This window comes from Melospiza georgiana, chromosome Z (assembly GCF_028018845.1).
Source record: "Melospiza georgiana isolate bMelGeo1 chromosome Z, bMelGeo1.pri, whole genome shotgun sequence".
In the NCBI taxonomy this organism is placed as follows: Eukaryota; Metazoa; Chordata; class Aves; order Passeriformes; family Passerellidae; genus Melospiza; species Melospiza georgiana.
In genome coordinates this window covers 56,012,078-56,036,499 of record NC_080465.1, presented here as the reverse complement: position 1 = coordinate 56,036,499, position 24,422 = coordinate 56,012,078, and positions in this window count along the sequence as shown.

The window sequence follows — 24,422 nt, the reverse complement described above, 5'->3', positions numbered from 1 at the left end:
TTCTGCTGAAGCCTTTGTGCTGCCGACAGAGCGGCTGGGCAGGGGCAGGAGCTGTGGGGATCCCTGCCAGAGCGGTGCCTGGAGATGGCCACAAGCCCTGTGCCACGCAGGAAAGGCCATCCGCGTCCTCCTGCCCGTGTGCTGCTGGTTGCTTTGCTGAGGGCTCCCAGGTGCCTCTGGATGGGGCTTCTCTGGAGCTGCTGTGGGGCTGTGGCGCTGCTGCCGGGAAGCTTGGCCGGGCTGGGGGGACACCGTGAGTCACTGGTAAGCCCTGAGCAATGGGTTGGCAGAGGCCATAAGCAGCCTCCTGGCAGCCGCCTTGATCCTGACAGCCGGCTGCTCTGGCGCTTCCTCGGTGGCCGGTTGGAGGGACCCCCTGGAATCAGGCGTGGAACCCTGGTCCTGGCCTTTCAGGCCTCTGAGGCCAGGAGTTGCGGGGCTGGGCGTGTGGCCTGTGCTCCAGACTGGAGCCCCCCGCCCCTCAGCCTTAGGCATTGAGCTCCACTGCCTGCTTGCTGAGTCTTGCTCCTGTTGCTCCGGGGGAGGCCTAGCTCTGTGGCTTTAGGTCCCATTGAGCCAGAAGAGCAGCAGCTTGGATCCCAGAGGGGCCACAGAAAGGCCCTCTTGGACAAAGGGCATTCCTGTCATTCCCAGGGCAGGGCCACATGAGAGTGCAGCGGGCACCTTCAGGGCCACCTGGGCCACCTCTCTGTGTGCAGGGCTGGCTCTTTGCTTTGCTGCTCTCGGCCTTTTGTCGTCGTACTCCTTGGGCTGCCTGCAGCGAGGGGCAGCCCTATAAGGAGGGTGAAAGGCCCCGTCTCCCACATCTCAAGGCGGAAATGCAGCTCTCCCGGCCCTCAGCCCACGCTGTAAGCAGAGCAGAGCCTTTTCCCCAGCCCTGATGGCTTTCTGACTGCTTCTGGCCCCTGGCCACCATGATCCACTGCACTCGCTCTGAGTCACCTACAGGATGGCTGGTGCCTCTTAATTTGCTGACCCTGGGACGTGAGGGTCACTGAGGGAAAGGTGGGTGTCCCAATGCTGAGGGCACACGTGGGTCACTAAGCAGACTTGGGCCTTCCCCAGCAGGTTGCAGGTGTCTGGCCTTATGTGTCGTGTTACAGTGGTTGTGCTGCTGCCTGGTCCTGTCCCTCTTGTCACCCTCACCCAACCTGGACCCTCTGACCTGCCTTCAAGAAACCCTGTTGCATCAGACATGGTGTCAAGAGCCCTCCTTCACCTGCCGCTCCAGCGCACATTACAAGCTCCGGGCCTGAGAGCAAGGTGGGCTGGGGCAGCTGGTCTCTCAGACCAAGAGGGAACCGCTCTCGACAGCAGCGGGCCATGGACGTTCCCCGCACCAGATAAAATCATCTCCAAGTTTAGCTAGTAAGGTAGTAAGGTAGAAACCATTAACTGCCGGCAAATCTGGCACTAGTCTCTAAGTTCCATTAGGTTTCTTTATTGCTAATCTAGGAGTAATACATTTTGACTCCCATTCTTCCAATAATCCTGATGTCAGGAATTTATTCATTGTTGCCTCCGTTCTTTTCCCAGCCTATAGTCTTCAAAGGTATTGCTTTCTGACTATGGCCTAACTCTTGTCTGCAGCTCAATTGTAATAGGGTCTGCTCATTTGGATTTTCCTGGGCTATCAGTATCCCATACTCTTGGCTACACCTGATTCAATACTTGCTCTAAATAGTTATTCTTGTTTGTTGGTCTTGTGTCAATTGTCAGTCCTACTGCTAAACCCAATTTGTCTTCAGGTACCTTCAACTTAATTTTTCTTTTCCTAAACGGAACTGCTGTATCGAAATTTTCAAGCAAATCTCTGCCTAGGACAGATTTGGGTGCGTTTGGTAAATAAAGAAACTGATGGATTGCCAGTTTCTTCTTGATTTTCCATTTAAGTGGTTGCAGGAAGAATGCATTTTCTGGCTGGCCCGTGGCTCCTATTGCTTGAAGATAGTTCTCACTTTTGGGTATCAGTGCTTGATTCAAGAGTGAAAAATGGGTTTCCACTATTTATTGAAAATTCCACCTCTTCATCATCCTTTAGCCTTCTTTTAACCTGCTAGGGTAAGAAGTGCTAGGGTAAGAACTGCCCGTCTCGGTCATTTCTTATCATCTAGAGCGGCTACAAGAGTTTGGTGTACTTTGTCTGCTAACTCTGGGCACTGGCCCTATTTCCAGTGTCCTTATTTCTTACAATATGCACATTGATTTGGCCCCAGCTTGGTCTGTGCCTGGTTTGAAACTCCTCTGCCTCTGCTACTTTTGCCCCTGCCTCTGTTTCATGCGCGTCCTCTCCCTGGTGCTGATCCAGAGCTGCCACCATGGCTGCAGGGAGTTCTTTTTCTTTTTCTCTGTCTTTATCATCATACGCTTTCAATGCTTTTCTCATTAATGCCTTTAAGTCTCTCTTTACAGGCTCTTTCAGCCTCTGAAGTTCCTGCCTGACACCTGGGCTAGATTGCCCTAACATCAGGGAAACGGACTGCTGCTTTCCCATATCCGACCAGGGATCCAGAGCTGTGCTTTATGTGCAGCTGCTCACAACCTGTCCACAAAGTCAGTGGGTGACTCGTGCTGGCCCTGTGTAACATTATCTATTACTGACCAATTTATTGCTTTTGGACTAGCATTTTGTAATTCAAATTTGACTAGTTCCTGGCATCTGGTTAACATTGCACAGCTGCCTGCATCGTTCGGGTCCCACAAAGGGCTTACAATAGGAGACAGCTGGTCCACTGTGCCTTGTAAGGCTCCACTAGCAATTTGTCCCTGCGCACGTGCTCTGGCTACCTTGATCACCAACTCTTTGCTGGTTTTGTTAGCTCTGTCAACATCAAATCAGTAGCACCTCACTCTGGGTCTTGATTCTTGACTATGCACTCCAATCTTTTTGCTACTTTGCCTGGGTTTTCTCTATACATTTTCACTTTTTCCCACCAACAGTTCCGCTCACTCGGAGAAAAGCAGATGTTCACACACATGGCTTCTCCTGGGCGACTCAAGACTAGCCATAAGCGGGGGACTAAAGGCAAAGCTTTCTTGGTTTTATTCCTTGTGTTGGTTGTCACTGGGGGTCTCTGAAAGTGTCCCCTCACCTCATCCTCACTGCCATCTGGGTTTCATTCAGGGGGCCGCGTGGTTGGCTGAGGGGGAGTGTACTCGAGCTGGCCTGGAGTAACTCGGCTGTAAGTCTTGGACACCTAGGACACAATCTTCCTGGTGCATTGGAGCCATTTTCAAATATCTCTGCCCTATGCTGGATGCTGAACAGCTTTATTTTCTGCCTCTTTTCTCTTTCCAAAGTTAGGACTAAAGGTCCTATGGGGCCAAATAAAAAAGCCACAATTCCTTCTGCCCCTCAGGTTTATTCTTCAGGGTAAAAAACATGTCTGCATATATGGCTGGATCTCATTTTTCTTCTTTGCTTCAAAATAACATCAACTGTAAAAATGTATCATAAAGTTTCAGCAGGGGTCACTTTTCACCGCTTCCTAATTGACACCAAGGCTACCATTGGGTAGGCTCTTTCATCCAATTACCTTTCTTTGAAAAATTACCCTCTGGCATTCCTCCCAAATCTTTCTCCACTGCTAAATTACGTTCTAGTGGACTCTTTTTAATACCATCTTTACTTCTCGTCTTGTTCATTCTTCATGCTATCAAAATTTCAAAACTTAACAGGATCTAGTAGTACTTCTCCTTTCCTTCTCTTCATCCCCTGTATACTCCACTTCACACACATGGGCTGTCTCTCAGTCACCCAGCACCAATATTCTTTTTTACAGTCCTAACAAGCAATGAAAATAAAAGGATTCCACGTTCCACACAACCTTCGCGGAATTGGGGTTTGATCAGACATAAAACGAATTTCTTAAAAAACCGCCTAAAGTCATACCCGGGAGTATATACTCGTGTCAACCTGGAGTTCACAACCCTTGACTTTTGATGTAGTGTCTAAAAGATTGAGTGACTGCTCGATGTTGTTCAAACGCTTCTCAAAGTCAGACGAGCTCGGTGCTGTGCCCATTTCCCTGGCGTGTTCCGGTTGGTGTTTATTTGTCAGTTAGCGTATGATGGTTTGTTTTCACGTAGCCCGTGCTTTCCACACGTTGGTTTACCCCTAGGTTTTGCCCTCCGTCAAAGCTGTCCCTCATGCCATTGCCCACTCTTTGTTCCAGCTCCTTCCCTGCCTGTCAAGATCATGCAGCTCTTTATTCCTGAACCTTCCCTGTCAGTTTTGCCTTGGACCAATCCCTGACTGCACCACCCCTTTGGAATTCCCCTGTTGCTGCAAGCCCCGCTGGTCCAGGTGACCTACCTCCTCCTCCCATCTGGCCTAATTAGTCCCAAGCAACGGATGTAATCCCCTGGCTCCTTCCCTGCAGATTCCTTATTGATCAATCCTCTGTATCCACCGCCCGAGTTGTACCCCTATAAAATCCCACGCACAGAAGTGCTGGCGCCTCTTTGCTGCTGAATCCTTCCCTTGGAATATACCTTTGCCTCTAGAACCTCCCTATCCAGGAGCCTCCTCCTTCTCTTTTGCCTGCTCCGTGCTGCACTTAGTAGATCCTGAACCACTGAGCAGTGACTCATCAGGTTCAGCCGCAGGCAGAACCCACGCCTTGGCCATTCCCCACTCCTGGCGCAGCGCCGCAGTTTTCCCAAGAGCCAGCCCGGGCTCCGCTGGGCTGCGTCACTGGGGAACCTGTCCCAGTGCCTGACCGTGCTCTGGGTGAAAGACCTTTTCCTGATATGGAAATGAAACTTGCCCTATCCCAGCTCCCTGCCCTTTTCTCCAGTGCTGTCACTGCTCCCAACAGTGACGAGAGCTGCAGCAGCCCCTCCGATTCCCCTCAGGAGGATGGTGAAGACCACAATGGCGCCCTTTACTCTCCTCCAGGCGGAAGAAAGTGGCCTCAGCTGCATCTGGGGCTTCCCCTCCAGACCACACTCCATCCTTGCAGTCCTCCTTTGCATTCTGGCTAAAGGCTTCATATCTTTTTCTATTGTCCTGCCCAAAACCGTGCCCATCTGCTTCCAGCACTTCTCTTGGCTGCTGCTTTAGGGTGTGGGCACCATCATCAGAGACACAGAACAGCTTGTCCTCCCACAGTTATCCTTATCCTCTGCACTTGCACGTGTCTGCCTTGATGTTCACTGGGGAACTTCCCACTTTGTGGCCACTCATTGCTGTGCTCAGCAGGGACACGGTTTTGTTTGGACGGGAGCTGCCGGAGCGACATATGCAGCAACTGAAGCCGAGAATAGCAGAGGCTGGGCAGATTCTATTTGTCCCAGAATGCAGGAAAGAGAGTGAGAAAAGCACAAGGAAATTTCAGACTTTGTTACTTTGTAATCTAATTGCCCCGGGGAAACTCAGCAATGGATGGTGCTCTGCTGCTACTGCCAATGCCTTCCATGAGAAAAATTCATTGCAGGAAGGAGCAACATCATCTGACAGAGACCAAGTGTGCCAGCAGTTGCTCCAGCTGCTCCTGCCATCAGCCCCTGCAGGAAGGAGCACAGCCCCCAATGCACGTGGGCTTTGGCTCCCTCTGGCACAGAAGCCCCCCGGGGGCACAGGTCTCTGGGGCAGGAGACGGGCACCAGCGCTGCCAGGGGCTCGAGGGGTGGCGGGTCTGCTTGGCCGGCCACTCTGCCACACCTGCTGATGTCAGCGCTCCCCGGGCCCCAGGGCTCAGAGCAGCATTCGTGCCCGGGCCCACACCTTCCTTGTGCAGTCACACCCGCAGGTTTAGGATGGCCACCAGCTGGGACGTGTCCCAAGGAGGCCGTGCCAGTTTCCCTGCAAGGTCCCGTGCCCTTCCCAGCGCGGCTGCGTCAGCAGCCCTGGCGGCTCCTTCTGCTGCCCCTGAGCCCGTAGAGCAGGGCAGCCTTTGCTGATGCTCTGAGCCCTTGCTAAAGGGCCCTTGCTAAAGATCTTCTCGGCCTGGCTTAGACACCTGGGGCCAGGCATTCCTTCCAACCTGGGCCAGTTTGGGTGGGCTGGGGGCAGCCCCGAGGCAGGCGGCAGTGTGTGCAAGGGCCCTTGGTGACACGCTGCAGCATGGTCACCGTGGCATCGAATGGAACCGGGTGTCCAAGGGCCCTTTGTGACACCCCGTGGCATAGGAGCTGGCGGTGACAAGAGCAGGCCACAGTGCTTGGAGCACACCGCGGGACAGGACAGGACAGAGCGGTGCCGTGAGGAGCCCCCGCACAGCGCGCTCGTTCGCGTCCCACCCGGAGCTTTTCTTAAGCGTTGCTCCTGCAGCTGAGCTCCAGGCCGGACCACAGGACCTTCTTACCTGTGGTCTCCCTGAGGCTTCTCTTCTGCAGGTGCCCTTGAGGCCAGACCACAATCCTTCACAGGAGTCTCCTGTCCTTGTGGCAGGAGCCCTTGAGACCGAGTGCAGGACTTGCTGTCCTGTAGCCTTCCTGAGGCTTCTTTCTTGACGGTGCCTTCCAGGCAGGACTGCAGGACTTGGTGACTTGGAGCTTTTCCAAGGCACCTCTCCCGCAAATAGCCACAAATCCAGTCCGAGACATGGAGCAGCGACCCCCAAAAGTGCCCAAGCTGGCCTGGGTGGAGGAGGAGGAAGAAGGCCCTGCAGCTGCCCTGGCACAGGACACTGAAGAGGTGGTGCCATTCCAGCCACCACACGAGGGTGAGTGGCAGAGCTGGGCAACAGGACTGGTGCCTGCGGCCAGCTTGGCTCCACGCCATTCCGTGCCGGGCCGGGCCGTGCCGGGCCATGCCATGCTATCCCCTGGGGACATGCCCCTGGACAGGACGGAAGAGGGGCCGGGCAGACAGCCCGCAGTGGCCGTGCTCCATCCCCTGGCGCATCCCGGGCCTCTCTCTGCCTGGGGAGCGCAGGGCTGGGCCGTGTAGTCCGGCCCCTCCCGCAGCCCCTCATCTCTGGCTGCGCTCGCTCTTTGCCAGATGCAGCCCCGGAGCGCACACAAGAGCAGGAGTCCCGCCGTGGCCGCTTCCGCAGAACAGCGCAGGTACCTGCAGCCATCCCCACCTGGGCTGGGCCTGCTCTCCCTGCTCAGCCCAGCACCGTGTGTGCAGCACTCCATGCAACATCCCTGCCTTCTTGCCCTTCTCCTACAGTTTGTTTGCAACTTCATCAAGAGGATTAAGGAGGAAGAGACCATGGGCGCAGGCCTCAGACCATACTCGCCCATCTTCCAAAGCAAGAGCAGTGCTGCCCTGCTGGCTATGCTTGTAGAGGAAGATGTTTACAATCCCAAGCAAGTAAGCAGCCTGTGGCCAGGGTTTGATCCCCCCAGGAATTGCTTGGCCTCCAAAGGCAGGCATGCTGGCTGCTGTGAGCCTTTCAGGCCACATGGCAGCGTGGTGGCAAGGGAAGCACCCCTCTGCAGAAGCTGGGAACATTGCTCTCTCTGGCAGCTTTCCAAGTCTCCCGGTGCCTTCTCCAGGTGCCTGCCATGGTCAGCTACATCCACCAGTGGCTCTTGGCCAATGATTCTGCTGAGCACAGGCTGGACAAGACCCTGCTGGATCTCACCGAAGCACAGCCAAAGGACGCCGTCATGACGCTCCTGCGTGTGGCCCCGTCCTGTGACAGGTATGGGGCCCACCTGCCCCTGATGGGCTCCCCAGCCCATCACCCTGCACAGCCTGCCCCAGGTGTCTGACCAACAGAGAGTTCCAGGGCCCTCTGGCTGCTCCCTTTCCCAGCCCTGGCATGGCAGCCCCTGAGCCTGCTGCCACGCTCCCTTGCTGCCTCTCAGGGCTCTGTCCCCACAGGGCTGGGCTGTCTGGGTGCTGCTGCCAGGGGGGCAGTGGGCAGTGGCAGAACTGGCAGCCAGCTCAGCTGGCCCCGGTGCTGTGTCTGAGACCCCCCTGAGACACAGCTCTAACCCCGCAGAGCTGCCATGGCCATGTGGAAGACCATCATGGCCTCAGCCAGGACTGCGGAGCTGGCACAGCTGATACTCCTGGATGTGCTGGGGAGCTGGCCAGAGCACAGCACCTGCACCTCCGGTGGGGGCGAAACGGCTGTCTTTGCCCTGGCTGTGAGTTTCTGCAAGTGGCCTTTGCTGGCCCCAAGGCTGCCTCCCCAGCAGCTCTCCATCCTCCTTCCCCCACTGCATCTCCCTGCCTCAGGCGCTGGCCTGAAACCTGGCCCAGGGGCAGCTTCAGGGCCACCAGGCTCCGTGCTCCCCCTGCGCCTCTCCTGGCCTCTCCCTGCCACGCTCGGGCCCGGCCACACGGACACCTGGGCACTGAGCGCTGTCTCGGGGGCTCTGTCCTTTGCAGGCAACTGTGGTGATGTGGAAAATCCTCCAGGTGCCCTGTCTCCCACGGATATTGAGGCTGTATTTCCCCCAGCTATTTGTGCATCTGCTCTTCCAAGTGTTCTTCAGCACTCTGGATACGCCAGAGGAGGTCCTTACCTTCTGGAAGGCATGCCAGGAAGAGCATGGCCTTGCCACCAGCCCCAACAGGTGCTCCGTGCCAGTCCTCCTGGCCCTGCCACGTGGCCTGCCAAGGAGCCAGTGCTGCCTGTGTGACCTGGGCTTTGCTCTGCACACAGGTTTGCAGTGCGGACCCTGAAGTCCCTGCTCTGCCTGCTCCGCTGCGAGGATGTGGTGGTGGCAATGGAACGCAGGTGTGCCTGGGACACGCTGCTCTCTGTTGACACTCACCACTTTGCCGTGGCTCTGCTTGCCAGGTGAGACACCCTTCTCCCCACTGCCTCTGACATTTGTGCTCTGTGCCCAGGTGCCCCACTAAGTGCCCGTGGTAATGGGCGGGAGGGCCTTGTCCCTGAGGGACAGCCAAGCAGACTGGAAAAGGCTGGGAGAGGAGGCTGCCCATCAGCAACCAACTCCCAAATGGCCCAGGTCCCCTTGCTGGAAGGGTGCTGGGGGAAGATGAGAACTAGGTGAGCCACTCCTGGGAGAGGTTTGCCCCACTGCCTCAGGGGTCTTGTTTCCTTTCTCCCCTCTTCAGAGAAATTCGCCGTCTAGCCATACACTTCTGTTCCGCGGTTGCATTCTACCTGCTCGCCCTGCTCGGCCAAGAGATGCCATACTGGGATTTCCCTGCCCTGGCATTCCTTGTGGAGGTGAGCCTCAAGGCCAGCACTGCCTGGCTGAGCTGCCTCCCAGCTCTCTGCCCTCTCGTAGCCACAGCTGCCAGGACAAAGACACCCGTGCCCGTGCCCTGTGCTGCTGCCTGGGCCATCTGCTGCTGCCTGGGCCCGGCCCTTTGCGCTTCTGGGCCCTGTGCGCTTCTGGGCTCCTGCCGGCCGGCTCCCCTTTCACTGCCCTGTCCCTTTCAGGTCCTCGACTGCCTGGACTTGAGGGAATGCAGTGACAGTCTTCTGGAGATCATGGCACAGAACCTGCAGAGCGAGCACATGGCGAGGCGTTACTTGGCACTCAGAGGCCTCGTAGTGCTGGGCAAGAATCCCTTGATGGTGAGAATGGGCCCGTGGCTGAAGCCCTGCAGGCAGCGTGGGGCTGGGCAACGCAGTCGCTTGGCCTTGCCTGGCCTTCGGGCGCTGGGGCAGCTGCTCCCAGCTCTCCTGCCTCCCGCTTCAGCTGCCCGAGTGCTTCGGGACAGGCCTTTGGCCTCTGGGCCCTGCGGCAGCAGGGCGGCCTTTCACAAAGTTGGCTTCCACGCAGGCCGAAAAAATGCGGAGCCTGACTGAAAGTCTTGTGGAGCTCCTGGAGGAAAATGATAGTGACATGATCAGGATGACCATTCTTCTACTCAGACATTTACTCCTGGATAATGGTGCCCCAATACCCACCCCCATCGCCCTGCAGCTGGCTGAGGCGCTCCTGCCACTCTTTGACCGCGTAAGGCTCTGTGCCCACAGCCACGGCCACTGGCTGCTGCCCGCACACTTGGTGCCCTGTGCAGATGCAGGCCTGTGCCCTGGGGGGCCTGAAGCAGCTGATGCTCAGCTCTTTTGCCCTTCTCTTTCATACAGGATGATATCCAGGTGCAACTGAGCTCCATGTCTGTCTTTCAAGAGATGCTCGACTTATTAACAGAAGAGGGAAGAAAGGCCCTGAAGTCCCACGTGCGCCAGAGCCTGCTCCCACTCTACTTCCACTGCCATGATGAGAATCAGATTGTTGCTGAGGTGAGCACTTGTGGCCAGCTACTGTCCCCCTGGCAGGGGGTTGCGCTGCCTCCTGCCCTGGCACCTTGCGGGCTGCAGCCTCTTCCAGCCTGTGGCATCGGCTGCCTCCTGTGCCCTGCACTGTGGGGCCATCAGTGCGTCTCTGCTGCTCTCCAGGCCTCCCGGGAAACGCTGCATTCTACGGCCAGATTCCTGAAGAGGAGGGATCTCCAACAAATGCTACAGGTGGATCAGAGGTTTGGCGAGTGCCTGGTAAGAGCAGCCGAGAAACCCCAGGCTCAGCCTGGAGAAGGCCCCTGAGGGCGGTGCTCAGTCTGCGGGGCTGGCAGCTGTGCCCCTGCCCGCTGCTGCTCCCAGAGGCCGCGCAGCCTCTTCTCCAGGCTCCCGTGGGCCCGAGCCGGGCGCCCACGCAGTCCCGGCCCAGGAGGGCGGCGGGGCGGCACCGCGGCTCCCCGGGTAGCAGCCGGCCCTCTGGCCCCGCCCCTCGGGAGCCCGGCGCCAGCTGCTGCTGGCCACGCCTCAGGGCTCTGCGAGCAGGGCAGGGCCGGGCCTGGGCGGAGGCAGCGCCCGGCCCGGGGTCTGGGCCCGCGCCAACCCTTCCCTCCTGCTGCTCTCTCCAGCTGGCAGAGGACAGGAGCCGAGCAGCCGAGCACCTGCGCCGGGCCCTGCGCTACCTGCAGAGCCCACAGGAGCCCCTGCGAGAGGCGGCCGTCAGCTTCATGGGTGAGCCACGAGCCCGCGCTCCCTCCCCTGCCCACCGCAGCTGGGCCCCGGCCCCGCCTGCTGCCCCGGCAGCGCCACCCGGGCCCGGCGCCGTGGAGGCCCGCCGGGCCCGGGCATTGCTGCTGCTGCCCTCTGGCAGCCGTGCCCTTGGGCGGCAGCATGCGGCAAAGGCTCGGGCTGAGCCCTGCGGGGCCAGCAGCCCGTGTGGCCACAGTGCCGGCAGCGCCGCTGGCAGGGAGCTGTGCTGCTGGGGCCGTGACAGGCTCTGTGTTCACAGGGATGGCCGGCCGGCACCTGAGGGGGCAGCAGCAAGAACTTCAGCTGATCTGCAGTGGTGAGTGAGTGAGGGCAGCGGGCTGACTGCGGGGGCAGGCACGGGAAGCTGCAAGCCCTGCCCCGGCTGCGGAGGGCTCTGCTCCCGTGGCCAGAGCACACAGACATTTCAGGGCCACGTGTGGCATTCGTGGCCAGCAGCTTTTGGCTGATCCCCTCGGTCCCTGCTCCCTGCGGGCCATGGCAAGAGCCGGCCGGGATGACCCTGCCAGGGGGTTCACCTCGGCTCCGTGCACATCCGGGATCTGACCTTGGCTCTGTTCCTCTCTCTTGCAGCCCTTGAAGAAATGGCCTATGACAGCAGTCCCGCAATCAGAAATGCTGCAATTGAATCTTGTTTAGTTCTCCGGGCTGTACAGAGAGCTCCGTACTCCACATGGCATAAGCTGCGAGATCAATTCCGCAGTGCATGGAAGAAACGGCCTCGTCTGTGGGGCACTGCCTTGCTGTTCTGCTGCAGCTCCTCAGAGAGATGATCTGCGCAAGGCTCTGTCTGCTGGGCCTCTTGAGCCAGCAGGGGTTTTCTTGTTCTTCTCTTCGATTTTTGTGTTTGTATTTTCCTTTTTGTTGACAATGTAAATATAGAGTATCTTCCAATACACAGAGTCCCAGGATCTTTCTTTTCCTGCACAGTGTCCGTAGGGCATAGGGGAAGAGGGGCAAAAGGGTGCTTGTGCTCATCCAGCTGCCCAAGCGTGCAGTGTTTCAGGGAAAAAGGCCAGAAGCCCCTTGGCCTCTGGTGGTTCTGCTGAAGCCTTTGTGCTGCCGACAGAGCGGCTGGGCAGGGGCAGGAGCTGTGGGGATCCCTGCCAGAGCGGTGCCTGGAGATGGCCACAAGCCCTGTGCCACGCAGGAAAGGCCATCCGCGTCCTCCTGCCCGTGTGCTGCTGGTTGCTTTGCTGAGGGCTCCCAGGTGCCTCTGGATGGGGCTTCTCTGGAGCTGCTGTGGGGCTGTGGCGCTGCTGCCGGGAAGCTTGGCCGGGCTGGGGGACACCGTGAGTCACTGGTAAGCCCTGAGCAATGGGTTGGCAGAGGCCATAAGCAGCCTCCTGGCAGCCGCCTTGATCCTGACAGCCGGCTGCTCTGGCGCTTCCTCGGTGGCCGGTTGGAGGGACCCCCTGGAATCAGGCGTGGAACCCTGGTCCTGGCCTTTCAGGCCTCTGAGGCCAGGAGTTGCGGGGCTGGGCGTGTGGCCTGTGCTCCAGACTGGAGCCCCCCGCCCCTCAGCCTTAGGCATTGAGCTCCACTGCCTGCTTGCTGAGTCTTGCTCCTGTTGCTCCAGGGGAGGCCTAGCTCTGTGGCTTTACATCCCATTGAGCCAGAAGAGCAGCAGCTTGGATCCCAGAGGGGTCACAGAAAGGCCCTCTTGGACAAAGGGCATTCCTGTCATTTCCAGGGCAGGGCCACATGAGAGTGCAGCGGGCACCTTCAGGGCCACCTGGGCCACCTCTCTGTGTGCAGGGCTGGCTCTTTGCTTTGCTGCTCTCGGCCTTTTGTCGTCGTACTCCTTGGGCTGCCTGCAGCGAGGGGCAGCCCTATAAGGAGGGTGAAAGGCCCCGTCTCCCACATCTCAAGGCGGAAATGCAGCTCTCCCGGCCCTCAGCCCACGCTGTAAGCAGAGCAGAGCCTTTTCCCCAGCCCTGATGGCTTTCTGCCTGCTTCTGGCCCCTGGCCACCATGACCCACTGCACTCGCTCTGAGTCACCTACAGGATGGCTGGTGCCTCTTAATTTGCTGACCCTGGGACGTGAGGGTCACTGAGGGAAAGGTGGGTGTCCCAATGCTGAGGGCACACGTGGGTCACTAAGCAGACTTGGGCCTTCCCCAGCAGGTTGCAGGTGTCTGGCCTTATGTGTCGTGTTACAGTGGTTGTGCTGCTGCCTGGTCCTGTCCCTCTTGTCACCCTCAACCAACCTGGACCCTCTGACCTGCCTTCAAGAAACCCTGTTGCATCAGACATGGTGTCAAGAGCCCTCCTTCACCTGCCGCTCCAGCGCACATTACAAGCTCCGGGCCTGAGAGCAAGGGGGGCTGGGGCAGCTGGTCTCTCAGACCAAGAGGGAACCGCTCTCGACAGCAGCGGGCCATGGACGTTCCCCGCACCAGGGGATAAAATCATCTCCAAGTTTAGCTAGTAAGGTAGTAAGGTAGAAACCATTAACTGCCGGCAAATCTGGCACTAGTCTCTAAGTTCCATTAGGTTTCTTTATTGCTAATCTAGGAGGAATACATTTTGACTCCCATTCTTCCAATAATCCTGATGTCAGGAATTTATTCATTGTTGCCTCCGTTCTTTTCCCAGCCTATAGTCTTCAAAGGTATTGCTTTCTGACTATGGCCTAACTCTTGTCTGCAGCTCAATTGTAATAGGGTCTGCTCATTTGGATTTTCCTGGGCTATCAGTATCCCATACTCTTGGCTACACCTGATTCAATACTTGCTCTAAATAGTTATTCTTGTTTGTTGGTCTTGTGTCAATTGTCAGTCCTACTGCTAAAACCAATTTGTCTTCAGGTACCTTCAACTTAATTTTTCTTTTCCTAAACGCAACTGTTGTATCGAAATTTTCAAGCAAATCTCTGCCTAGGACAGATTTGGGTGCGTTTGGTAAATAAAGAAACTGATGGATTGCCAGTTTCTTCTTGATTTTCCATTTAAGTGGTTGCAGGAAGAATGCATTTTCTGGCTGGCCCGTGGCTCCTATTGCTTGAAGATAGTTCTCACTTTTGGGTATCAGTGCTTGATTCAAGAGTGAAAAATGGGTTTCCACTATTTATTAAAAATTCCACCTCTTCATCATCCTTTAGCCTTATTTTAACCTGCTAGGGTAAGAAGTGCTAGGGTAAGAACTGCCCGTCTCGGTCATTTCTTATCATCTAGAGCGGCTACAGGAGTTTGGTGTACTTTGTCTGCTAACTCTGGGCACTGGCCCTATTTCCAGTGTCCTTATTTCTTACAATATGCACATTGATTTGGCCCCAGCTTGGTCTGTGCCTGGTTTGAAACTCCTCTGCCTCTGCTACTTTTGCCCCTGCCTCTGTTTCATGCGCGTCCTCTCCCTGGTGCTGATCCAGAGCTGCCACCATGGCTGCAGGGAGTTCTTTTTCTTTTTCTCTGTCTTTATCATCATACGCTTTCGATGCTTTTCTCATTAATGCCTTTAAGTCTCTCTTTACAGGCTCTTTCAGCCTCTGAAGTTTCTGCCTGACACCTGGGCTAGATTGCCCTAACATCAGGGAAACGGACTGCTGCTTTCCCATATCCGACCAGGGATCCAGAGCTGTGCTTTATGTGCAGCTGCTCACAACCTGTCCACAAAGTCAGTGGGTGACTCGTGCTGGCCCTGTGTAACATTATCTATTACTGACCAATTTATTGCTTTTGGACTAGCATTTTGTAATTCAAATTTGACTAGTTCCTGGCATCTGGTTAACATTGCACAGCTGCCTGCATCGTTCGGGTCCCACAAAGGGCTTACAATAGGAGACAGCTGGTCCACTGTGCCTTGTAAGGCTCCACTAGCAATTTGTCCCTGCGCACGTGCTCTGGCTACCTTGATCACCAACTCTTTGCTGGTTTTGTTAGCTCTGTCAACATCAAATCAGTAGCACCTCACTCTGGGTCTTGATTCTTGACTATGCACTCCAATCTTTTTGCTACTTTGCCTGGGTTTTCTCTATACATTTTCACTTTTTCCCACCAACGGTTCCGCTCACTCGGAGAAAAGCAGATGTTCACACACATGGCTTCTCCTGGGCGACTCAAGACTAGCCATAAGCGGGGGACTAAAGGCAAAGCTTTCTTGGTTTTATTCCTTGTGTTGGTTGTCACTGGGGGTCTCTGAAAGTGTCCCCTCACCTCATCCTCACTGCCATCTGGGTTTCATTCAGGGGGCCGCGTGGTTGGCTGAGGGGGAGTGTACTCGAGCTGGCCTGGAGTAACTCAGCTGTGAGTCTTGGACACCTAGGACACAATCTTCCTGGTGCATTGGAGCCATTTTCAAACATCTCTGCCCTATGCTGGATGCTGAACAGCTTTATTTTCTGCCTCTTTTCTCTTTCCAAAGTTAGGACTAAAGGTCCTATGGGGCCAAATAAAAAAGCCACAATTCTTTCTGCCCCTCAGGTTTATTCTTCAGGGTAAAAAACATGTCTGCATATATGGCTGGATCTCATTTTTCTTCTTTGCTTCAAAATAACATCAACTGTAAAAATGTATCATAAAGTTTCAGCAGGGGTCACTTTTCACCGCTTCCTAATTGACACCAAGGCTACCATTGGGTAGGCTATTTCATCCAATTACCTTTCTTTGAAAAATTACCCTCTGGCATTCCTCCCAAATCTTTCTCCACTGCTAAATTACGTTCTAGTGGACTCTTTTTAATACCATCTTTACTTCTCGTCTTGTTCATTCTTCATGCTATCAAAATTTCAAAACCTAACAGGATCTAGTAGTACTTCTCCTTTCCTTCTCTTCATCCCCTGTATACTCCACTTCACACACATGGGCTGTCTCTCAGTCACCCAGCACCAATATTCTTTTTTACAGTCCTAACAAGCAATGAAAATAAAAGGATTCCACGTTCCACACAACCTTCGCGGAATTGGGGTTTGATCAGACATAAAACGAATTTCTTAAAAAACCGCCTAAAGTCATACCCGGGAGTATATACTCGTGTCAACCTGGAGTTCACAACCCTTGACTTTTGATGTAGTGTCTAAAAGATTGAGTGACTGCTCGATGTTGTTCAAACGCTTCTCAAAGTCAGACGAGCTCGGTGCTGTGCCCATTTCCCTGGCGTGTTCCGGTTGGTGTTTATTTGTCAGTTAGCGTATGATGGTTTGTTTTCACGTAGCCCGTGCTTTCCACACGTTGGTTTACCCCTAGGTTTTGCCCTCCGTCAAAGCTGTCCCTCATGCCATTGCCCACTCTTTGTTCCAGCTCCTTCCCTGCCTGTCAAGATCATGCAGCTCTTTATTCCTGAACCTTCCCTGTCAGTTTTGCCTTGGACCAATCCCTGACTGCACCACCCCTTTGGAATTCCCCTGTTGCTGCAAGCCCCGCTGGTCCAGGTGACCTACCTTCTCCTCCCATCTGGCCTAATTAGTCCCAAGCAACTGATGTAATCCCCTGGCTCCTTCCCTGCAGATTCCTTATTGATCAATCCTCTGTATCCACCGCCCGAGTTGTACCCCTATAAAATCCCACACACAAAAGTGCTGGCGCCTCTTTGCTGCTGAATCCTTCCCTTGGAATATACCTTTGCCTCTAGAACCTCCCTATCCAGGAGCCTCCTCCTTCTCTTTTGCCTGCTCCGTGCTGCACTTAGTAGATCCTGAACCACTGAGCAGTGACTCATCAGGTTCAGCCGCAGGCAGAACCCACGCCTTGGCCATTCCCCACTCCTGGCGCAGCGCCGCAGTTTTCCCAAGAGCCAGCCCGGGCTCCGCTGGGCTGCGTCACTGGGGAACCTGTCCCAGTGCCTGACCGTGCTCTGGGTGAAAGACCTTTTCCTGATATGGAAATGAAACTTGCCCTATCCCAGCTCCCTGCCCTTTTCTCCAGTGCTGTCACTGCTCCCAACAGTGACGAGAGCTGCAGCAGCCCCTCCGATTCCCCTCAGGAGGATGGTGAAGACCACAATGGCGCCCTTTACTCTCCTCCAGGCAGAAGAAAGTGGCCTCAGCTGCATCTGGGGCTTCCCCTCCAGACCACACTCCATCCTTGCAGTCCTCCTTTGCATTCTGGCTAAAGGCTTCATATCTTTTTCTATTGTCCTGCCCAAAACCGTGCCCATCTGCTTCCAGCACTTCTCTTGGCTGCTGCTTTAGGGTGTGGGCACCATCATCAGAGACACAGAACAGCTTGTCCTCCCACAGTTATCCTTATCCTCTGCACTTGCACGTGTCTGCCTTGATGTTCACTGGGGAACTTCCCACTTTGTGGCCACTCATTGCTGTGCTCAGCAGGGACACGGTTTTGTTTGGACGGGAGCTGCCGGAGCGACATATGCAGCAACTGAAGCCGAGAATAGCAGAGGCTGGGCAGATTCTATTTGTCCCAGAATGCAGGAAAGAGAGTGAGAAAAGCACAAGGAAATTTCAGACTTTGTTACTTTGTAATCTAATTGCCCCAGGGAAACTCAGCAATGCATGGTGCTCTGCTGCTACTGCCAATGCCTTCCATGAGAAAAATTCATTGCAGGAAGGAGCAACATCATCTGACAGAGACCAAGTGTGCCAGCAGTTGCTCCAGCTGCTCCTGCCATCAGCCCCTGCAGGAAGGAGCACAGCCCCCAATGCACGTGGGCTTTGGCTCCCTCTGGCACAGAAGCCCCCCGGGGGCACAGGTCTCTGGGGCAGGAGACGGGCACCAGCGCTGCCAGGGGCTCGAGGGGTGGCGGGTCTGCTTGGCCGGCCACTCTGCCACACCTGCTGATGTCAGCGCTCCCCGGGCCCCAGGGCTCAGAGCAGCATTCGTGCCCGGGCCCACACCTTCCTTGTGCAGTCACACCCGCAGGTTTAGGATGGCCACCAGCTGGGACGTGTCCCAAGGAGGCCGTGCCAGTTTCCCTGCAAGGTCCCGTGCCCTTCCCAGCGCGGCTGCGTCAGCAGCCCTGGCGGCTCCTTCTGCTGCCCCTGAGCCTGCAGAGCAGGGCAGCCTTTGCTGATGCTCTGAGCCCTTGCTAAAGGGCCCTTGCTAAAGATCTTCTCGGCCTGGCTTAGACACCTGTGTCAACGGAAGGGAACCAGGACATCATTTTGATCATCACAGGCTCGATTTTATTGATCAGTACGGTGGGTTAAATACAGTTAGTAATGAGCTTCATACATATTGCAAAAGTTGAGCTCAGGATTGGTCAGCTTGCATATCAGCATCTACGCCTACTTCTACATTCCTATGGTTCTACTTTTGATACTTTCTACATATTCTTAGGATGTATTCAGGGCTAATCTCAACTCCCTATCCTCATGTTGCAGCAAGGTCGCTGCTGACTCTTCCTTTTAGCTTGCTGACTGCTGACTTTTCTCCTTCAGTTTAACCAGTGGCATTATATCAGTGTGGCCTTTCTCAGCTATCCAACTATTAATAATGCTCTCCACATTTCCCCCGTTTTCTTCTTGTGCAAGGAGATTAGTTTGCCATGTTTTTGCTATTATACGGCTGACCATGTTTTGGATACAGTTAAAGATACAAGGCAAAAGAAGCAAAAACAGTAAAATTACACCCAGCAGTCCTATAGCATAGATAACAAGGTTCCTCAGCCACGGTCCGAGTCCCAGGCCTTTAAGCCATTCGTCAATTCCTAAACCGTCTTCTTCCTTAAGTTTGTGAAGTCCCTGTTGTAACTCTTTTATCTTAGTGTGAATGGACACTGAATGATCAGACAGATTCATGCAACACATTCCCTCAAACTCTTCACATCCATGCCCTTGTGCTAAGAGCAAAAAATCTACAGCAGCTCTATTTTGCAAAACAGCATGGTTAACACTTTGCACATCTGCAGTTAACATGTCTAGAATTTGTGATGTCTTGTTCAGCTCATTCTTTGCCCAGCATCCTAATTGTTTTGCTAAATTCATGGCTTTATTGGCAGATCTTCCTGGTAAGATAGTTGAAACCACCACCTGTTTGAATGTGCCCCAAAACCGTGGATCTCCTATCTTGCTGCAGTCTAAGTCATGTATGCTACATTTTCTCCTGTTTGAATTTTGACTCAGCTGCATTAGCAAGGACACATTAGGATGAAACAGTGACAATTTTCCCAAAAAACAGGGTCCACCTTGTGGTTTAGCTGGTATACCATTCCATGCCCTGTCTCCACAAATCAAAAATATTCCTGTGGGTAATTTCATTAGTGCCGTGATATTTGTGCTGTTACATTGACTGTAATGCTGTGGAGAGAATTCACTCACATTCAGGGATGAATCTAGGGTGGCCCATGTTTCTTTAGGTTGGTTTAAATTCTGAGCACCCAAAAGTTTGAAGCTAAACCATCCACCAGCTGTAGTGTTAGATATGCTGGCATTTGTACTTCCAAAAAGATCCAATTCTTCAGGAGGAGAATGCAAAGAGGTGTTAAGTGATTGGATTAGTAAGCATTGACGATAGCCATCACTCTGACCTGCAGTATACCCCTGTTGCACTGGCAATGTGATGTTTGACATGTTAGACCTACATAAGGTTTGATTGTCTATCAAACTACAAAATTCTCCAGGAGACCACACCGGAAGTCCCACCAGGCATGTTCGAAATGGGTTAGTGACTCCTCCAAGACTAAGACAAAGTGATGATTGGTTAGTTTGATTAGCAAGCGTTACCCATAAATTTTCCCTTGGTTGACTAAAGTGTGTTACTCCTACTGCTTCACTTGCTACAGCATTGAGCAGTATTACAAAAACAAACCTCATTTTTCTTTCTGCTTACTTTGCTTCTCCTTTTCTTCCTTCTGCTTACGTTGTTTTTTCTTTCTTCGCTGTCTTTTCCCTGGTTTGCTAGATTGTCTATTGTAAGGCTGAGTCAACTCTTGAATATACTGATCTAATTCTAAATCAGCATCCTTGCTCACAAGTATAGCACGAGGTAAGTTTGAAGGCAAATCAGCTTTGCAGCGAGCTGCTATGATACGTGAGGCTCTAGTAATTTCAAATATTCTAAGGTTTTCCTGTAACTTCCACCTAAGATATGCTATAACCACTTGTTCTGCACTCTCAAAGAGCTGTAATCCTGTCCGTCCTGGCAGGCCAGTACTTTGTTCAAGAGCTCTAACCCAGATATGATTTCGAATCCACTTTCCAAAACAAGGGGCACACCATAAATATCCCAATGACTTCTGTGAATACCAATAAACCTGATTACAATCTGCACAATGCAAAGCTACCCATGCATAGCATTTATCTTTATCCTTTTTGCAAACATAACAAGGAAGCGAATGCAAGTAAGGACCAGTATAAAATTGTGTATCTTCAACCCAAAGCAACCAATTCAATGGTGGTGATCGCAAAGCCTCTTCAGCCTTTTTACTATATGAGGCTAACAGCTCAAGGTCTTTCTTTAACACAAGGTGTATCTTATTTCGTAATCGTAGTTATCCTCCTCAACAACTATATCCTCCTTGTTCGTTATCCTCCTCAACAACTATATCCTCCCGAGGGTCCCATAACAGTAAAATTGTTCTAATCATAGAAAATTAATTAGCAATCACTGATACCCCTATTCAAATGAGTTCCCTTTTTTGCCTTCTTTTTCTTATCTGTCTTCAATCTTGCTGCTCCTAATTTCACTGGTCCTGCCACTTTCAAACTTAATGTTTTCAACTTATCAATGCAGCAATCTAATGCTCTATCAGGATCCCCTTGGAAGGGTCCTACAACTGAATGCTGTGTTAAAGGCACTAATTTCCTACACCTTATAGAAACTATACGTGATTTACTGTGAACCTTAATTCTATTTACAATACATTGTATTTCCCATCGATAATAAGCAAGAACCTTCTGTTCAGGAGACTCATAAAGATTTAAAGCTATATGTGCGTTTTGCCCCGTTTGTCTCCTTAGTTCATCTTGCCAGCTTTTACCCCACGTGTGCTTGTGTTCACAAGTATGACACCACAAATCCCGTAATAATGATTGTTCTATCCAAAAAGTTCTTTTACAACCCCCACAACGTAGAGCTATCCAGGCAGCACAATGTGGATTGTGACAGTCAAGGCAATGTAGTTTCGCTGGATCTGTTAAATGAAAAGTTGATAATGAGTCAATGAAACGAATCAACTCCTGGGCTGTCCGATAGTGACGTGTCAGTGCTCTGTCCACCGCTTCCGAGTACCCCTTCAATTGAAACAGTAGTGGTTGTAGGACTAGAAGCAGTTTCTTCCCCAGTCGCTCCTTGTCCTCCTCCGTAAGGCGATCCACCAGAGGCTGCATCAAAAACAGGTTTAGTCCACTTAGCAGGCACCCACAAAGGCCCTGTAGGTGAGGAAACACAAAGATACCCCCGACCCCAATATAATACTTTTGCAGGTTTTTCCCATAATCCTGTGCTTGGGTTCTTATACTTAACCCAGACCTCTGTTTCCTTAGTATTTTCCTGACCTGACCTTGGATGATGTTTCATTGCAGGGGGGGTATCATCTTCCCCAAAAATGCATAAATGATTAATCACATACAAAACCTTAGCCAAACATGCTTGTGGATCTGTCAAATCTTGATGTTTTTCAATATACTGCTTAAGGGTACCGTTTGCTCTTTCCACTATTGCCTGTCCAGTAGAAGAGTGTGGAATACCTGTCACGTGTTTAACAGACCACTGATTCAAAAATTTCTGGACCCTAGCACTTACATAACCTCGACCATTATCTGTTTTGATACTCTTTGGAACTCCCATAACAGCAAAACAACTTAACAGATGTCTGATAACCTGCATAGCTTTCTGTCCTGCCTGAGCCGTAGCCCATATGTAATGACTGTATGTATCTATGGTGACGTGCACATGCTTGACTTTACCAAATCTAGCTACGTGTGTAACATCCATTTGCCATATCTCATTTATTTTTAAACCTCGAGGATTAACCCCGATGCCTAGACCTATCCCTCCATTATGATAACTACGTGTTGGACATGCTCTGACAATGGCCTTGGCTTCTGACAAACTCAGCTCAAAGTGCTTTGCCAAACCTCTTGCATTTTGATGATATCTACTATGTGCTTCTCTGGCCAATGTGTGCTTGTCAATAGGACAAGAATTATCAATGGGTAGGGTAACCAATTTATCTGCACGTTCATTCCCTTCTCCTAAACCTTCAGACCACTTATGGCTCCTAATATGAATCACAGAATATGCTGCATTTCTTTCTCGTAAAGCCTTCCTTAACTCTATCAGTAACTCATACAATCGTTTATTATTCACTTCCTTAATTGCTGCTTCCTCTATTCGTTTGACTACTCCCGCAACATACATAGAGTCTGTGACCACATTTAAAGGCTCTTGTAAGTTGGACACCGCCCATACTACTGCTAACAATTCCAAAGTTTGTAAGCTATCTGCAGGGTCTGCGGTGAGGAGTTGATGCTTCCATTGTCCTTTTTCTTGCCAGGTAACAGCAGCACGCCTTGATTTCTTTCCTGCATCTGTAAAAACTGTAATAGCTCCTTCTATGGAGTGTTCTTCTCTCAAAGGTCGAGTGATCCAGTTCCATTCTGTCATCCATTGCAAAACTCTAGGCACTAATTTACTAGTCTCTACTTTAGCAGGTGACATCAATAATGCTTCTTGTAAATTCTTTGAATTTATCAAGTACCAGTCCAAGGTTTCTTTTTCCATAGGCAATCTAATAGTAGCAGGCTCTCTACCATCCACTTCAAGAATTCTGAGACGCCCCTTTTTGATTAATGCAGCCAATTGTTCAATTTTTGAAGATATTGTTTTCTTATGCTGTAGTGGTGGTGATAACCATTCCAACACCCGTATCTCCCCCGTTTTCTTTTGCAACTGAGAGAGAGCACCAAGCAAGTGGCAAGGGCTATTCCAAATAGTAAGGTCAATGGGGTGGTCGAGTTGTCGACGAGACACATACCCTTGCTGTACACAATTACTAATTTGCTGCAAGGCAAGATGATGCTCCTTTGTCAGGTGTACAGGAGTAGTAGGGTCCACACCTTTTAACAAGGGCCGTAGGGCTTCTAATAAGTGATTTGGTATTCCCACAATAGGCTTCAGCCACTGTAAGTCTCCCAGCAACTTCTGTGCATCATGTAGTGTTTTAATGTCCAATTGTAATTCCAGTTTTTGTGGTATCACTATTTGATCCGTCAAAGTCCATCCCAAATATTTCCAGGGCTTTGTAGTCTGAATTTTCTCTGCAGCAATAACAAGTGAATATGCAGCAAGAGTACTTTTAATGGTGTTAATCTGTAAAGAGGAGAATGGCTGTTGCTGTGCAAACAAAATATCGTCCATATAATGATATATTATAGTTGCTGGCCATTTACGACGTAGTGGCTGTAATGCTGCATCAACATAAAGCTGACATAAAGTGGGGGAGTTGCGCATGCCCTGCGGAAGAGATGTCCATTCAAATCTTTTATCTGGTTCCCCACGATTTATTGCTGGTAAAGTAAAAGCAAATCTCTTCATGTCATCAGGATGCAGGCCAATAGTGAAAAAACAATCCTTTAGGTCAATAATTAAAAGTGGCCAGTGTTCTGGAATCATAGCTGGATTTGGAAGACCAGGCTGTAAGGCCCCCATTGGTTCCATTTGGTCATTTACAGCCCTCAAATCATGTATCAAACGATATTTCCCTGATTTCTTTTTGATTACAAAAATAGGTGTATTCCAAGGGCTTGTGGACAGTCGCAGGTGTCCCTTTTTATATTGTTCCTGTACCAATTCATGGGCATGCATAAGACTCTCCCCTTTTAATGGCCATTGCTTAACCATCACCGGTGTATCCGTTTTCCAGGTGAGTGGAATGGGGAAAGTCCAAGCAATGGCAATTACCCCAAAGGGTGCTGATTAGTTAACACCACTCCCAATTGTGTTAAAATGTCCCTTCCAATTAAACAGGAAACTGTAGGAGGCAGTTGAACAATTGAAAACACAGCAGATATTTGTTGATTCTCAATGCACACAGACAAAGACGGCGACCTGCTTGCCAATGTAAATCCTCCCACTCCTGTGAGCATGTTTGATGAAGGAAATAGAGGCCAATGTTGTGGCCAGGCTTCTGGAGAAATGATGCTAGTATCTGCTCCTGTATCCAATAATCCATAAAGGGTTATGCTTTGATGCCCATAGGTAATTTCAACCTTTTGTTTTGGTCTATTTTGTAAATCCACAGTTAAAAGTGTAACACCAGTAGAGCCAAAACCTTTTTCATCCCGTGCTTGTCCAGTAAATGGTTGTATTCCTGATGTCATTTGTGACAGTGGCACCAATTGTGCAATGCGTTGTCCTTTTGTAATTTTAATCGGAGGATAAAGGGTGTAAGCCATAATTTGTATTTCCCCTGTAAAGTCCGCATCGATAACACCAGGCAAAACAAATAATCCCAACATAGTTATAGAGGAACGTCCCAGCAATAATGCTCCACATGTTTGTCCATTTAGTATAAGAGGACCCTTTATTCCAGTGGGTATCCTCTCAGGCCGGTTTGTCATTAGTGTGACGTCTACTGCTGCTGATAAGTCCAAGCCGAGGCTCCCAGTTGTT